At 48.6% G+C, this 13,556-nt stretch overlaps 11 non-coding genes across 11 annotated transcripts; all 11 read right to left on the reverse strand.

Moving 5' to 3' along the window:
- Nucleotides 1-241: 241 nt before the first annotated feature.
- Nucleotides 242-313, reverse strand: Trnae-cuc (transfer RNA glutamic acid (anticodon CUC)). The gene has a single exon. It is a non-coding gene; the product is annotated as a tRNA-Glu (tRNA).
- A 1,976-nt stretch (nt 314-2,289) lies between these two features.
- Nucleotides 2,290-2,361, reverse strand: Trnae-cuc (transfer RNA glutamic acid (anticodon CUC)). Its single transcript has one exon. It is a non-coding gene; the product is annotated as a tRNA-Glu (tRNA).
- A 144-nt stretch (nt 2,362-2,505) lies between these two features.
- On the reverse strand, nt 2,506-2,578 carry Trnae-cuc (transfer RNA glutamic acid (anticodon CUC)). The gene has a single exon. It is a non-coding gene; the product is annotated as a tRNA-Glu (tRNA).
- A 368-nt stretch (nt 2,579-2,946) lies between these two features.
- On the reverse strand, nt 2,947-3,018 carry Trnae-cuc (transfer RNA glutamic acid (anticodon CUC)). Its single transcript has one exon. It is a non-coding gene; the product is annotated as a tRNA-Glu (tRNA).
- Nucleotides 3,019-8,313: 5,295 nt separating this feature from the next.
- Trnae-cuc (transfer RNA glutamic acid (anticodon CUC)) lies at nt 8,314-8,384 on the reverse strand. The gene has a single exon. It is a non-coding gene; the product is annotated as a tRNA-Glu (tRNA).
- A 335-nt stretch (nt 8,385-8,719) lies between these two features.
- On the reverse strand, nt 8,720-8,791 carry Trnae-cuc (transfer RNA glutamic acid (anticodon CUC)). Its single transcript has one exon. It is a non-coding gene; the product is annotated as a tRNA-Glu (tRNA).
- Nucleotides 8,792-8,919: 128 nt separating this feature from the next.
- Nucleotides 8,920-8,991, reverse strand: Trnae-cuc (transfer RNA glutamic acid (anticodon CUC)). Its single transcript has one exon. It is a non-coding gene; the product is annotated as a tRNA-Glu (tRNA).
- A 126-nt stretch (nt 8,992-9,117) lies between these two features.
- On the reverse strand, nt 9,118-9,189 carry Trnae-cuc (transfer RNA glutamic acid (anticodon CUC)). Its single transcript has one exon. It is a non-coding gene; the product is annotated as a tRNA-Glu (tRNA).
- Nucleotides 9,190-11,040: 1,851 nt separating this feature from the next.
- On the reverse strand, nt 11,041-11,112 carry Trnae-cuc (transfer RNA glutamic acid (anticodon CUC)). The gene has a single exon. It is a non-coding gene; the product is annotated as a tRNA-Glu (tRNA).
- Nucleotides 11,113-11,227: 115 nt separating this feature from the next.
- On the reverse strand, nt 11,228-11,299 carry Trnae-cuc (transfer RNA glutamic acid (anticodon CUC)). The gene has a single exon. It is a non-coding gene; the product is annotated as a tRNA-Glu (tRNA).
- A 127-nt stretch (nt 11,300-11,426) lies between these two features.
- On the reverse strand, nt 11,427-11,498 carry Trnae-cuc (transfer RNA glutamic acid (anticodon CUC)). Its single transcript has one exon. It is a non-coding gene; the product is annotated as a tRNA-Glu (tRNA).
- Between the last annotated feature and the right edge of the window lie 2,058 nt (nt 11,499-13,556).

A 13,556-nucleotide genomic window follows, 5' to 3' on the forward strand; every position in this document is an offset into this window, starting at 1 on the left:
AAATAAATAAATAAATAAATAAATAAAAGACCAAGAGTGACGCAGGCCAAAAAGTACTTCCGACACGGGAATCGAACCCGGGCTCCTGGGTGAGAGCCAGGTATCCTAGCCACTAGACCATGCCGGAGAGCTGAGAGGAATAAAGCGCCCCTCCCACTTGAATGAACGAAAACCCAACAATGAAAATAAATAAATAAATAAATAAATAAAAGACCAAAGAGTGACGCAGGCCAAATAGTACTTCCGACACCGGGAATCGAACCCGGGCCTCCTGGGTGAGAGCCAGGTATCCTAGCCACTAGACCATGCCGAATTTTTTTTCTTCATTGCCTGCTTAATATACGAAGTATGTTGATTTACATATAAAAATACAGTGCAGTGTCACATGTAAAAGTGCTGCCCCATCTTTCAGCACATGGGAGTTAAAAAGGCAGACACTTCATGCCAACCAATTCAACCAAACAGAGGAACCACTCTGGCTTATGATTTTGTGCCTCGTATGCAGTCATCAAATATTGCACACTTTCAATGAAATAAATACTCGCGAGCAGGCCGGGGATTCACGTCTACGTTTCGCACTGCCATCCGTGTTCTCCACACACTGTGAAGAACCAGTGCCATGAACATATCATAGGGCACACCCCCTACGCTTATGACAGGCAGAAAACGGATGCCATACGGTGTAACGGGCAGTTCTTTCTTCAAGGTCCTTTGAAGGATGTCCCAGAGAAAGACTGCATCAGTACAGTCCAGAAAAATGTGGTCAACTGTCTCAGGTTTTCTACAGATAATGCAGTTTACTGACCAAGGGACAAATATTCCTTTTTCACGGAGCCAAGGTAATGTAGGGAGTGTGCCACTATGAAGTTTGAAAAAGAATGTCTTAACTGATGGCCGAACTGGCGTCTTTTTCACTCTCTTTAAAACGTCATCCCCTAGCCCATTGGGGTACAACAATCTAAACAGAAGCTCTGGCAACATTGTTTCTACACGATCCTTGTACAGTCTCTTTCGCGACACCCTAGAGAGATACTTAATCGAAAATCGCACTCTTAATATTTCCAAGGCCGCAATCACTTCTTGCATGTAACCCCTAGGTCGCCTTGTCGCCCCGTTGACTGTGGTTACAATAAAATCAGGCAAAAAATTGGACAACCGCACATGTATCACCGTTCTCAAAAACAATCACCTTGATCTCGTAAAAAAATAAACCTGGCCACTATCTGCCTCTGGAACAAGTGTACAAGACCTAGCCCCCCACTTTGCACAGAACGGAACAGATTTGTGCGACTTGTCCTCTCCCACGTCGAAGCCCAGATAAACACTGCCAACACTCTGTGGAGCTTTTGTACAGCACCGCGTGACATAAATAGCACTTGTAAAACAATACCACACTCGTGAAATAGGAAATATGTTGCTGACTGTTGACCTCGTAAAAATGGAAAAGTCTCGCCCACCCCACTTTTTTGTCTTGATTTTTGCTGTTTCCGTTTCTTCTTTCCAATATTCTGTTGTGTCCCTGTAGTGTTGGAGAGGTACACCTAAGTACTTGTCAGGTGTGACCTTCCACGTAATGTTTTCATACAATGATGGTGTGCTGTGCCAGTTTCCATGCCATATTCCAAGACACTTACTCCAATTTACTTTACTATCCGTGCACTCACAGAAGGACTTCACATCGTTTAGTGCTGCTCTGACACTCTCCCGGTCTTGGCAGAACACAGCAATATCGTCCGCGTAACTAAGCATTTTGACCTCCGCGGACATCGAGCGAAACCCTCGCACCTGATCAATCTGTGGCACTTTCTGACATAGAGGTTCTAAATAGATAGCAAAAAGCAGTGCAGACGCAGGACATCCTTGTTTTACGCTCGATAAGACTTGTATATTCTCGCTAAGCTGTTTGTTTATCACAATCCTCGTAGTGCACCCCGTGTACGCCATTCGTACCCCTACTAGACCATGCCGAAGAGCTGAGAGGAATAAGCGCCCCTCCCACTTGAATGAACCGAAAACCCAACAATGAAAATATAATAAATAAATAAATAAATATAATAAATAAATAAATAAAAGACCAGAGTGACGCAGGCCAAAAAGGACTTCCGACACCGGGATCGAACCCGGGCCTCCTGGGTGAGAGCCAGGTATCCTAGCCACTAGACCATGCGGAGAGCTGAGAGGAATAAAGCGCCCCTCCAACTTGAATGAACGAAAACCCAACATGAAAATAAATAAATAAATAAATAATAAATAAATAAAAGACCAAGAGTGACGCAGGCCCAATAGTACTTCCGACACCGGGAATCGAACCCGGGCCTCCTGGGTGAGAGCCAGGTATCCTAGCCACTAGACCATGCCGGAGAGCTGAGAGGAATAAAGCGCCCCTCCAACTTGAATGAACGAAACCCAACAATGAAAATAAACAAATAAATAACATAAATAAATAAATAATAAATAAATAAATAAATAAATAAAAGACCAAGAGTGACGCAGGCCAAAAAGTACTTCCGACACCGGGAATCGAACCCGGGCCTCCTGGGTGAGAGCCAAGGTATCCTAGCCACTAGACCATGCCGGAGAGCTGAGAGGAATAAAGCGCCCCTCCACCTTGAATGAACGAAAACCCAACAATGAAACTAAACAAACTAACAACAAACAAATATAATAAATAAATAAATAAAAGACCAAGAGTGACGCAGGCCAAAAAGTACTTCCGACACGGGCAATCGAACCCGGGCCTCCTGGGGTGAGGAGCCAGGTACCCTAGCCACTAGACCACGCCGGAGAGCTGAGAGGAATAAAGCGCCCCTCCCACTTGAATGAACGAAAACCCAACAATGAAAATAAACAAACAAACAAATAAATAAATAAATAAATAAATAAATAAATAAATAAATAAATAAATAAATAAATAAAAGACCAAGAGTGACGCAGGCCAAAAAGTACTTCCGACACCGGGAATCGAACCCGGGCCTCCTGTGTGAGAGCCAGGTATCCTAGCCACTACACCATGCCGGAAAGCTGAGAGGAATAAAGCGCTCCTTCCTCTTGAATGAACGAAAACCCAACAATGAAAAATAAATAAATAAATAAACAAATTATAATGAAGAAAGGAAGACATTGAAGACACGGGCTCAGCTATCATCATCGCGAGAGAAAGGCACGAGATCGGCGTTGGAACCACCATCTTGTTCTACCTGCGTACTTTTCCGAGCTACCACCCGTTCGTTCGGCTCGCCCAATAAACCTTTTACATTGGTGGAGGTGCGGGGTACCCACATCGCCTGCACCCTGGAACTACGATCCCGCACATTGCAGCGACCATGCACGTCGACGCTTACAACAGGCACCACCTCTCGCGGCCGCCGTTTGCCCCGGCTCGGTTCGCCAGCGAGACCCCCCGATATTTGCGGGAACGGAAGATCAGGACGTCGAGGAATGGCTGGTCGTCCTTCGAAAAAGTTAGTGGACCCAACAGGTGGGATGACGCTTGCTAACTTAGGCATCGTGAACTTTACCTGGCTAACGTGGCGAAGCTATGGTATACTAACCACGAGTCCGAGTTCGAGAACTGGTCCGCTTTCAAGGAGGCAATATCCGCAGTTTTCGGTCGCCCTGCCGATGCGGAAGTTACGCGCAGAACAACGGCTGCGTACTCGGGCGCAAGAACCAGGTGAAACGTTTACCGCCTACATCGAAGACATAATCGATCTCTGCAGGCGCGTCGATGCCTCAATGAGCGAAAAGTGCGAAGATACAGCACAATTATGAAGGGCGTCGACGACGATGTCTTTCAAATGCTCCTTGCGAAGTCTCCTGGTACGGTGTCCGAAGTGGTAACTTTGTGCCAGAGCTACGACGAATTGAGAAGGCAACGAGCTCTCAACCGACGTTCATCTCAGGCTAAACCAACCGCTCGCTGCACTGGACGTCGTCCCGGACCACTCATACCTTGTCGCACAAATGAAAGACTTTGTGCGTGAGGAGGTGGCACGTAAGCTTCACTCCTGCCGTTTGCTCAGCACCAAGAGTTCCCACAGCAGCAGCAAACTGCGGCAACCGACCCCGTTGGCTCCCGTGCTCCGACACGTCATTCAAGAACAGATTTCGGAGGCCCTGCCGGTACCCATTCAGCAGCACCCTGTCGCCGCACCTTCTACTTATGCTGAGGCAGTAAAGCGGCAGCATCTTACCACAGCAACAGCCCCCACCATTCCATGGAGTGTCACAAGCCGTAGCCTCGACTCCTCCACCTGTCACATGGGGTGCTCCTATCGCTACAAATCCCTGGCGAACGCGCGATAACCGGCCGATCTGTTTTGCATGCGGCGGCCCTGGCCATGTCGCCCGACACTGCCGACGTCGAGTGCCGGGATACACAGACACACCGTTCACAGAACAACTATATGGATCGTCCCCGCTCTTGCTTTGACAGTTCGGATGCTCACTCAAGCACGTCTTCACGTGAATATCTGGAACCTCCGCCTCGTCGCGCACCTTCACCCCGTCGCCGCTCCGTGTCACCCATGCGTCGTCGCACCAGCACCTGAAATGAGGGAAACTAGCGCCGCAGTTCAGGAGGCAAGAACTGCGCTGTCGAAATGCTCAAGGCCTCGAACTTTGCCGTCGAATATTGTTGACAGTTTTGTAGAAGGCGCCCATACATTGCTCTTGTCGATACCGGTGCTGCCGTTTCCGTTATAGACGCTAAACATGTCGCAAGCTTCGAAAAAGTGACCACGCCTCTTGATGCGATGTCCTTACGTACCGCGAATGAGAACCTGTTCTGCCTATAGCCGCCTGCACTGCCCGACTCATCATCGCGGAGGACCCTTACTTGTTGAGTTTTATCGTACTTTCCTCCTGCTCTCACGATATCATACTTGGCTGGGATTTCTATCGCGCAATCAGGCTGTTATCGATGGTGCCAGATCCGCAACTTGAACTCTTCCCGTTGTACGGACCAGCCCTACGACCACAATGATCAGCCGCCCACAAGCTAGTCGTCCAAGAAGACGCCGAAATTCCCCCGACAGCAGCTGTTTGCTCCCTGTGTTTCGCAACGGCGTGTGTGATGGAGCTGCATTCTTGAACCATCGAGCCTCTTGCTTAGTCTGGAAACCACCTTCTTCTGCCTTATTCGACAATTTCAATTTCGAAGGAACAGTGCTCTCTGCTCTACTAATCCCCTTCCGTATCCCATCAACCTGTTTAAGGGTGAATCTCTTGATGCGTGCAGCCCATTGATAAGGAAAGAAATTTTTTTACTGTGCAGCATGATTCATCTCGAGCGACCTCGACGCAATCAGTGCCCTTAACCATCTATGATGTACCAGCTCCGACTCTTCGATTCGTCGATCGCAGATGGACTGTCTCCATCTGAACGATCTGATCTTCTCAGCTACTGCACCGATTCCGCGATTCTTTCGATGTTGCTCAACCTGACCCTGGCCGAACTTCTACCATCTTCATTACATCGACACCTGCTCCCACACGCCTGTGCGACCAGACCATACCGTGTTTCCGCGGCGGAACGCCAAGTTATTAGCGAACAGGTTGACGCTATGCTTCAACGCGAAGTTATTCGACCATCACAACGTTCATGGGCATCACCTGTCGTTCTAGTAAAAAAAAGGATGGTTCCGATTCGCTTCTGCGTGAATTACCGGCGCCTAAACAAGATCACTCGAACAGACGTGTACCCTTTGCCCAGGATTGACGACGCCCTTGATAGTTTCCAAGGCGCCGAGTTTTTTCATCGTTAGATTTGCGTTCTGGGTATTGGCAGGTGCCCCTAGCAGATGCTGATCGTCAAAGAGAGCCTTTGTGACACCCGACGGTCTATATGAATTTAATGTCATGCCTTCGGCCTCTTCAAGCGCCTGCCACCTTCGAGCCCATGATGGGACCGGTTTTTTAGGGGTTTGAATGGCAGATCTTCTCTGCTACCCGCGACGATATTGTGTCTTTTGAGCCAGATTCGCAACACATCTCGACCGCTTGAAACACGTCCTGAAGTGTCTGAAGAATTGCGCAGCTCCAACTCAATCTCAAGAGTGCCGCTTCGCTGCACGGGAACTTACGATTCTCGTCACGTCGTATCAAAGAACGGTATACTTCCAGACCCGGCCAAAACTACGTGCTGTCGCCGACTTCCCCAAACGACGACTGTGAAGCAGTTTACGGAGCTTTCGTCGCGTTATGCTCCTACTTTCGCCGGTTTGTGCGAAACTTCACCTCATATTATTGCGCCTCGACCCAACTTTTAAGCAGCGCCACCAATATTTCGTCATGGTCTTCCGAGTGTGACCATGCATTATCCAACACTCCGCGTCTCCTCACATCACCACCTATATTGCGGCACTACGATCCTACAGCGGTCACTGAGGTTCACACTGACGCCAGCGGTGTCGGCCTCGGTGCGGTTCCGCACACAACGAAAGCATGGGTTCGCGAGTATGTCGTCGCATACGCCAGCAGAGCTCTCACAAGGCTGAGTCGAACTATAGCGTCACCGAGAAAGAATGCTTGGCGATAGTTTGGGCGCTTGTCAAGTTACGCCCATCCCTTTATGGCCGTAAGTTTGATTGTCGTTACGGACCACCACGCGTTATGTGGTTGTCTTCGCTAAAGGATCCATCAGGTCGTCTTGCCGTTGGGCTCTTCGGCTTCAAGAATATGACATCCACGTTATCTACCGTTCCGGCCGCAAGCATGCCGACGCTGATGCACTGTCGCGGTCCCCATTATCCACAGAGTCTCATCCATTTCCACTATAGACCCCACGTTGTCAGCTCTTGACGTGGACACCGTCTCTTCTGCACAACGCAAAGACCCATGGATAGCTTCGCTTCTTGACTTTTTATGTGAGGCACCCACGCTTCGGACCACGCGAACACTGCGACGCCAGGCACCACACTCAGCATTCTGGATGGCCTTTTGTACCGGCGTAAACTACTCACCCGATGGTAGGAAGTGGCTCCTAGTTATTCCCCGAACTCTGCGCTCTACAATCTGCGCGTCCTTTTCATTCCGACCCGCAATGTGCTCAACGGCCGGCGTCTTCAAGACCCAAGAACGTCTACGGAAAAGGTACTACTGGCGCGGAATGTTCAGCTTCGTCCGCCAGTTCGTTCGCGGCTGTCACGAGAGTGTCAGCGGCGGAAAAAACCACCAATCCTGCAGCAGGTTCATTACAGCCACTTCCGTGCCCAGACCGGTCCATACTGACCGCGTTGAATTGACCTTTATGGACCATTGCCATTGACAATGGCGGCAAACCGATGGGCTATCGTTGCCGTGGACCACCTTACACGGTACGCCGAAACCGCTGCTCTTCCCACAGCGACAGCACAGGACGTCGCATCTTTTATTCTCAATCGATTTGTGCTTCGCCACGGTCCTCCTTGCGAACTCCTGAATGACCGTGGGCGGGTATTTCTCTCCGATGTAATCCAAGCACTTCTCCACCAGTGCCACATTGTACACCGGACGAGTACAGCCTACCACCCTCAGACAAACGGTTTGACTGAGCGGTTTAATCGGACTCTGGGTGACATGCTTGCGACGCATGTTGCATCTGATCAAACAAACTGGGACCTCGTTCTTCCATTTGCGACATACGCGTATAACACCGCTACGCAAGTCACAACTGGGTTTTCCCCATTCTTCCTTCTGTACGGTCGCCAGCCGCCACACACTATCGACACTTTGCTGCCATACTCACCAGACGCCTCCGAGTGCACACCCGTGTCGGACGCCGCCCGTTACGCTGAAGAGTGCCGCAGACTAGCCAAACAGTTACTACGGCCGACCAACAGCGCCAGAAAGAGACCCGCGATGACAATCATCCTCCTGCCGCAACGTTCGCTCCTGGAGCACTTGTGTGGCTGCATGTACCGCCGTCCGCTCCTGGTTTGTCTCCCAAACTACTCTCAAATTATCATGGTCCCTACCGCGTGGTCGAGCGTACTTCGCCCGTCAACTACGCCATTGAACCTCTTACGCCGCCCAGCGACCGTCGTCGGCGTGGACGTGATATCGTTCACGTAGCGCCTCAAGCCGTACTTCGACCCGCTTGTTCCCACCTGTTAGATCGCCAAGGTGGCTTCATCTTTCTCGACGGGGGAAATTAATGGAAAGGAAGACATTGAAGACACGGGCTCAGCTATCATCATCGCGAGAGGCGTTGGAACACCACCATCTTGTTCTACCTGCGTACTTTTCCGAGCTACCACCCGTTCGTTCGGCTCGCCCAATAAACCTCTTTACAAAATAAATAAAAGACCAAGAGTTACGCAGACCAAAGAGAACTTCCAACACCGGGAATCGAACCCGGCCTCCTGGGTGAGAGCCAGGTATCCTAGCCACTAGACCATGCCGGAGTTTTTTTTCTTTATTGCTTTTCTTTATTGCGCCCCTCCCACTTGAATGAACGAAAACCCAACAATGAAAATAAATAAATAAATAAATAAATAAATAAATAAAAAGACCAAGAGTGACGCAGGCCAGAAAGTACTTCCGACACCGGGAATCGAACCCGGGCCCTGGGTGAGAGCCAGTATCCTAGCCACTAGACCATGCCGGAGCTGAGAGGAATAAAGCGCCCTCCCACTTGAATGAACGAAAACCCAACAATGAAAATAATAAATAAATAAATAAATAAATAAATAAATAAATAAATAATAAAAGACCAAGAGTGACGCAGGCCAAAAAGTACTTCCGACACCGGGAATCGAACCCGGGCCTCCTGGGTGAGAGCCAGGTATCCTAGCCACTAGACCATGCCGGAGGCTGAGAGGATTAAAGCGCTCCTCCCACTTGATGAACGAAAACCCAACAATGAAATAAATAAATAAATAAATAAATAAATAAATAATAAATAAATAAAAACCAAGAGTGACGCAGGCCAAAAAGTACTTCCGACACCGGGAATCGAACCCGGGCCTCCTGGGTGAGAGCCAGGTATCCTAGCCACTAGACCATGCCGGAGAGCTGAGAGGATTAAAGCGCCTCCCACTTGAATGAACGAAAACCCAACAATGAAAATAATAAAAAATAAATATAATAAATAAATAAATAAATAAAATACCAAGAGTGACGCAGGCCAGAAAGTACTTCCGACACCGGGAATCGAACCCGGGCCTCCTGGGTGAGAGCCAGGTATCCTAGCCACTAGACCATGCCGGAGGGCTGAGAGGAATAAAGCGCCCCTCCCACTTGAATGAACGAAAAACCAACAATGAAAATAAATAAATAAATAAATAAATAAAAATTCGGCAGATCCCACCTGCCGTGGGAATCGACGTGATGCGAAGCATGCGCAGGATGGTGACTGTGGCGTAACTTTTCACATTGAGCGAAACGTTACGGAATGACGCTAGAGAAATGTGGAAGTGGTATACGCTCTCATATGTTCAAGAGTAGCATATGTATTATAACGCGTTGTTTACAGTTGCGTACGATGCCAACAGCAACATGGGTGTTACCAACCAGGCGCGGTAAGCTTATATTCTTCAATACTGGATAGCACGAATCCGAACAGGACAAAGAAAGAACACAGATGCACAGGACAGGCGTTACTCTCAACCAAGCTTCATTCAGGTAGTTTCCCTAGATACATAGCCGAGTGCCACGCGCAGGCGCACTGCACGTACGTTACAGTCACAGTTACAGTTGCTATGCTATACTTTTCCGTTATGACGGAGAACGCACGCACGTTTCACGAACCCGTGTGTATGTGTAAAGGGGTTCTTGACAGTTCTTGAACAAGGTCACCATCACAGTGATCAGTGAGCACCAGCAGCTGGACCGGACTTGTTAATCGGATCCGTTCGTGATAGCGGCTATGAGGAATCTAAGTGTAGTGAAGTGCGAGATTGTGAAGCTGGTGGAAATCCTGGATGCCTCTTACGATGAAATGATCTATGATGCCTTCTGTCGTGGACGTGGCAGCGAGGTCTTTGATGCCCTGTCCCATCCAGGCCGTCTTTCACACAGTATAAGCACCAATCATTGTTGGGTCTTGATAATCAATGTTGAAGTCACCGGTAATGATGAGAGGCCTAGTTCTCTCAGAAGATTTACTGTAGAAAGCATTGGCCCAGGTTTTTGCGTAATCCACGTGTCCACGTTGCGGACCACTTGGACGAGTGGATGGTAGTTGAGCGTCTTCCACGGGTGTTCTGTCTTCAGCTTCCTCACTTTCCTTGCGTCCGCCGCGGTGGTGTGTAGCGGTTACGTGCTCGGCTGCTGACACGAAGGTCGCAGGTTCGATCCCGGTCTCGGCGGTCGCATTTCGATGGAGGCAAAATGCTAGATGATTGTGTACTGTGCGATCTCGGTACACGTTAAGAACACCCAATGGTCAAAATTTCCGGAGCCCTTCGCTATGGCGTCTCTCATAATCATATCGTAGTTCTGGGACATAAAGCCCAACAATTATTAATATTATCACTTTCCTTGCGTGTCAATGTGTGTGTTCGTGGTTACTGTGTGTCGAGACTTCGTATCACCTGTGGCACATACCGCATAACATGAACGCTGGTGTACGGGTATGTGCCACACGTGACTGAGAGAAAGGGTTTCATGACGTATGCGACAGGTATTTTGCGTTATTCATGTCATGACCAGTGAATTGTGTTCGTCATACACTAATCCCCTGCTACGCCAATCTTGGCATATTACAAGTTATGGAGACGACCAGGAGAGCGCCGAGACGTAGGCGGCTAGATAGATGATAGATAGATAGATACGTAGATAGAAACGGCCAAAGTGCCTGAGGTTCGCTAAGAAATGCTTCGCATTTAATAAATAAAATACCAAGAGTGACGCAGGCCAGAAAGTACTTCCGACACCGGAAACGAACCCGGGCCTCCTGGGAGAGAGCCAGGTATCCTAGCCACTAGACCATGCCGGAGAGCTGAGAGGAACAAAGCGCCCCTCCCACTTGAATGAACGAAAACCCAACAATGAAAATAAATAAATAAATAAATAAATAAATAATAAATAAATACCAAGAGTGACGCAGGCCAGAAGTACTTCCGACACCGGGAAACGAACCCGGGCCTCCTGGGAGAGAGCCAGGTATCCTAGCCACTAGACCATGCCGGAGAGCTGAGAGAATAAAGCGCCCCTCCCACTTGAATGAACGAAAATCCAACAATGAAAATAAATAAATAATAAATAAATAAATAAAAGACCAAGTGTGACGCAGGCCAAAAAGTACTTCCGACACCGGGAATCGAACCCGGGCCTCCTGGGTGAGAGCCAGGTATCCTAGCCACTAGACCATGCCGGAGAGCTGAGAGGAATAAAGCGCCCCTCCCACTTGAATGAACGAAAACCCAACATGAAATAAATAAATAAATAATAATAAATAAATAAATAATAAATAAATAATACCAAGGTGACGCAGGCCAGAAAGTATCCGACACCGGGAAACGAACCCGGGCCTCCTGGGAGAGAGCCAGGTATCCTAGCCACTAGACCATGCCGGAGAGCTGAGAGGTGCATAGCGCTTCCAACGCCAAGTACGCATAGTACTTCCAACGCCGGAATCGAACCATAGGCATGCACATTTGGTGGGGCGGGGACATGCACCCCCCCCCCCCATCTCGGCAATCTTTTTTTAATCATTTATTTCTACATACTGCAGCCCATAATTGACTAGGGCAGGGGGGGGGGGCGACACATCATATGTCAATTACAGACAGAAAATCGGTCATTGGTAAGAACGAACATTTCAGGCAATGCATTCAAACGTTAATTTGTTAAGGGAAAGTAACTAGATTTAAAAGTCAGTTTTGAGTTTTAAAAGGTTGAGGTTCTGTGAGCTACGAGTATAGGAACATTGAACATGTTAAGTATTTGCCGCTAGGTGTTGACAGCTGGCCTAGTTGGTTCTACTGAATACTGTGAAACATTGTACTGGCGAGCAAAGACATGACATGATAGGCAGAGACGCCGTTATGCGTCGCTTCCTATCCTTTCCATGTATTTGTTATTCAGTACAATGTTTCACAGCATTCAAAGAAATTATCCAAACGGGTACAGCGTGGAATCGTAGCGAGATTAGAAGAAGGTGAAAATTCCTGTCATAGCGGCGCGATATACCGAACAGCTTTCTTTTGTGCTGACCAGTCCTGCTAGTATCATTTTTATGAAATGATATGAAAGAAAATGAAATTATACGGGACGAAAATTCGGCCTCATAGCTCAAAGGGGTACTGACCCGAATATTTTCAGTTGTCGTTTTTTTGCGTCAAATGAAAGGTCAAGCCCTCAAGAGCCTAGAAAAGGTAGTGCTAAGTGCGGGTGCGCCCTGAAAAGTAATTACAGCATGTTTTCAAAAGCTAGTTTCGGTTCCTACTGTACCCTGACGTCACAACACGGTACGAGCTTCTCGTCACTTGCTCGCACAATATATAGTGATGTTTCCACGGCCGCTCCGCGCCGTGGCTCCGTTGGTGACGCACAAGTGGCCATTTTGGAAGTTTTGATGACGCACAAGCGGCCATCTTGGAAGTTTTGGTACCTAACGTCATCACAACTAGCCAGACTGCATGCGTGTGTGCATGTTCCATCTAATTGTTTTAACGGACGTCGAGTGCGAGCCTAAGACTACCACTGTTTAAATGCGAGATCTCATAGATGAACTCAGCACGTGAAGGGTTGAGGTCGAAAACTTGAGTGCATCGCATCGAAGCCAAGTTACAGCGGTAAGACATTGTAGCGGAGTGATCAGCCGATGAGCGTTCAGCAACGCACGAAAGCGTTGATGGAGCTCATGCGGTCCTTCGATAACGATACAGTTAAAACTCGATCTAACCAAAGCCGATGTTGCGAAATTCCCGATCTAACGAAGGAATTTACATTGCCTGGCAGGTCCAGCATAGGGTTGATTGTTATCTAACCCAAATTAACGAAATCAACTTAACCACCAAACCCGATGAACGAATTATTTCCTGAAATATAAGAGAATAAAAAACGGCGATTTCCTTCTGATTTAGCACAGAGGGTTTATTTCTCGAGAGCACGTTATTGCGTTAAAACAACTAAGCGCCCTAGTCCGGCCTCAGGTTAATTTTGACCAGGCTGCGCCGCCCGTGCACGGAACAAGGGACTCAGCAGTGCAGCACTCTTGCCGTACCCGATGGTGCTAGGGGCGGCAGTGGTTGCTTCGCTATTTCATGGTTATGCGTCGCACTCGTCTCCTTGCAACTTTCTCGCTCGGCCGGCTGGCACAATCAATGCGTTCGTTCTCCGCGTCCTTGTAAAACGGCAGCCTGTCGTAGCTTCGGGTTACCGTCTATCAGGGCGTAGCCAAGGGGGGGGGGGGTTGGGGGGTTCAAACCCCCCCGAAATTTTTTCACTTTTGCTTGCGATATATACACGCACACATACAAACGCACGCACGAACATAGAGAAAGTATGGTTGAACCCCCCCCAAAAAAAAAAAAAAAGATTTCTGGCTACGCCCCTGCCGTCATCACGTCTGCATTGCCCGGACATGGAGCCCTCCATGTCCGGGCAACAAGGGAGGCTCGATGCCAGGC

The sequence above is a fragment of the Rhipicephalus sanguineus genome, chromosome 4 (assembly GCF_013339695.2).
Source record: "Rhipicephalus sanguineus isolate Rsan-2018 chromosome 4, BIME_Rsan_1.4, whole genome shotgun sequence".
Taxonomy (NCBI): domain Eukaryota; kingdom Metazoa; phylum Arthropoda; class Arachnida; order Ixodida; family Ixodidae; genus Rhipicephalus; species Rhipicephalus sanguineus.